Source organism: Calypte anna, chromosome 1 (genome assembly GCF_003957555.1).
Source record: "Calypte anna isolate BGI_N300 chromosome 1, bCalAnn1_v1.p, whole genome shotgun sequence".
Lineage (NCBI taxonomy): Eukaryota > Metazoa > Chordata > Aves > Apodiformes > Trochilidae > Calypte > Calypte anna.
In genome coordinates, this window is record NC_044244.1 from 111,062,012 (window position 1) to 111,064,261 (window position 2,250).

At 48.1% G+C, this 2,250-nt stretch overlaps 1 pseudogene; it reads left to right on the top strand.

The window, feature by feature from the left end:
- Positions 1-1,086: 1,086 nt before the first annotated feature.
- On the top strand, positions 1,087-1,239 carry LOC115600504 (annotated as a pseudogene).
- Positions 1,240-2,250: the final 1,011 nt, after the last annotated feature.

The window sequence follows — 2,250 nt, forward strand, 5'->3', positions numbered from 1 at the left end:
GACTTGGTTTCTCAGGTTAGAGGGATTTCACTAACTGTGCCTGTGTAGGGATAATTAGTAACCTGCAGCCAGCAAGCCCTTTGAACAATTTTGCCAGTTCTCCTCTTGACACCACTTGGAACAAGGCACAGCCACAAGAAAAGAGAATCAATTTAAGATGTTGCATCAAAAAATATTTGGAGAAGGCAACTCCTGTACATTAGAACACAGCTGTAGCTGGTAATTTCTTCCAATCTACTTCCATGCCTATACTTTGCTAATCACTGTGGTTATATAAGCAGATATTATCAAAGATCCTTAATTATAGCAACCCCAGTAATTGCTACATGGCACAGCAGAGAGAAGGGTGAAGTCTTTGTCTCTATAGTCACTGCATGGGGCTGGGGGAGGAGTATGTCTATCATGAACTGCCTGTCACTTGTTTTTTATGACATGCAGAGGCACGATGGACCGAGTGCATGGGGATGGACCCTCTCTGAACCCTCCAGGAGTCCCATCTGGGCACTAATTACCATCAGTGGTGTAAGGGCACAGCTTTGATGCTGCGGGTTCAGGCAAATGGAAGAAGAGAGGAAATGCTAAGTCAAAGAAGAGTATTGGAGAAGCAACAGTGCAGAGACCACTGAGCATGGATGAGAGATTTACATGTCATGGGAAATTTTCCTTGGAGAGTTTTTGAGATCCATCTCATGATTAAGAGCACTGCTGGTTTGTTAACTGTTGCAATTGTAAGTGCCTTACAATAGAAAAACTGGAAAATTAATGAAGCTGCAGGACTTTAAAGTTCAACACATTATTTGATATTGTGTTTAGCACTTGGGTCCCACAAACTGATGTGCCATCTGGGGTCAAGACCCTCATTATGCTGATTCTTTTATATAAAGGGCACTCTCTCCTTGTCCAGAGGAGCTTACAAGCTAGGTGAAAATGCCATCCTCCTCTCTTCATAGAGCAGGCACAGAAATCAAGTGGTTTTCCCAACAGCAAGGTAGACAGGAGACATTCAGAGTCGGGATAAGAATTTAGGAACATCCTTGGCAGTTCAGATAGCCTGATCCTAAAGGGAAGTCAGTAGAGACACCAGTGGTATTGACCTGGCAGAACACTAAAACCAGGAATGTGGTTTTCCCAAGGTAAGCCTCATCCCTTGCCCTCTGGTTGTGCCAGCCCCTGCACTTTCCTCAAATGTGGGCAACTTGGCTGTGGTGATGGGGGGGATGACATCCCTGTTGCCCCCAGAAAAAGGAGAAAAACCTTGTTTCTTCCACTCTCAGTGTCTGCCCCTGTGAGTGTAACCCTGGATCTCCTGTCTCAGACCTCCTTTCCCTGCTTTGTAAAGTGCTGCCCAGGGCTGCCCCTGATACAAGCTCACCCCTGTTGCATGCCCCAAGGGCCAAAAAGATGACTGGATCTTAAAGTCCATCTGCCAAGCAAATCAAACCATTCTGAGTGAAATTCCTCTCTGTGCTGTCCTGGGCAGTTTGGATGGAGCAATTTGTGGGAGCAGCTGATCTCTTGGACCCTTCTGAGTACTCATGGAAAACTTTTTTAGGTATTGCTTGCTTCCTGCCCCTAGGTATTTTGCAGCAGTCTGAGGGCTCTGGGAACAGCAAGGCAGCAAAGGAGAGTTTGATGGAAACCTTGAAAAATGTGGAGGGAGTCCTGCCAGTCGCAGTGCTGTGTTCTGTGGTAGGGAGCCCATCTCAGCAGGTGTCTGATCTGGCCTTGACTGGAGCACTAGGGGACCTTCCAGTTGGAAGCAGTGCCCCAGGCTGAGGCTCTGCATGTGCAGCAGGAGTTGCCAGTAAGGCTGTGGGGAATCATTCATACCTGTTCCCAGGCTGCTTCCAGCTCAGGGCAGCAGCAGTGAAATGTCTGCACATCCTCCCCCCAGCAGCTGTTGCAACGTGGTGGTAGAGCACAAGCAGCTGCATGGTTAACAGGAGGGATGGGTCAGTCTGTGTTGAAAAGGCTGAGAATGCCCTCCTTGGCTGGAGGAGGAGGAGGAGCTGCCTTCTGTCAAGATGCAGCAGATGGCTAATGGGTGGGTGAAAGCAAAGGCATAGACCCCTGAGAGAAAGGAGTCAGGTGTGCATACATGAGCTGCTCTTTGTCCCCATGTATGCTTGTCCCTCAGCTGCTCTGTACCCCCCTCCAACTTTTTTCGTCTCGGGACACCTCTTGAGTCTTTGGTAGTCCATCAGTTTAGTATTTCTTATCATACCTATCCCCCAAGGACTTGCCCCTTGA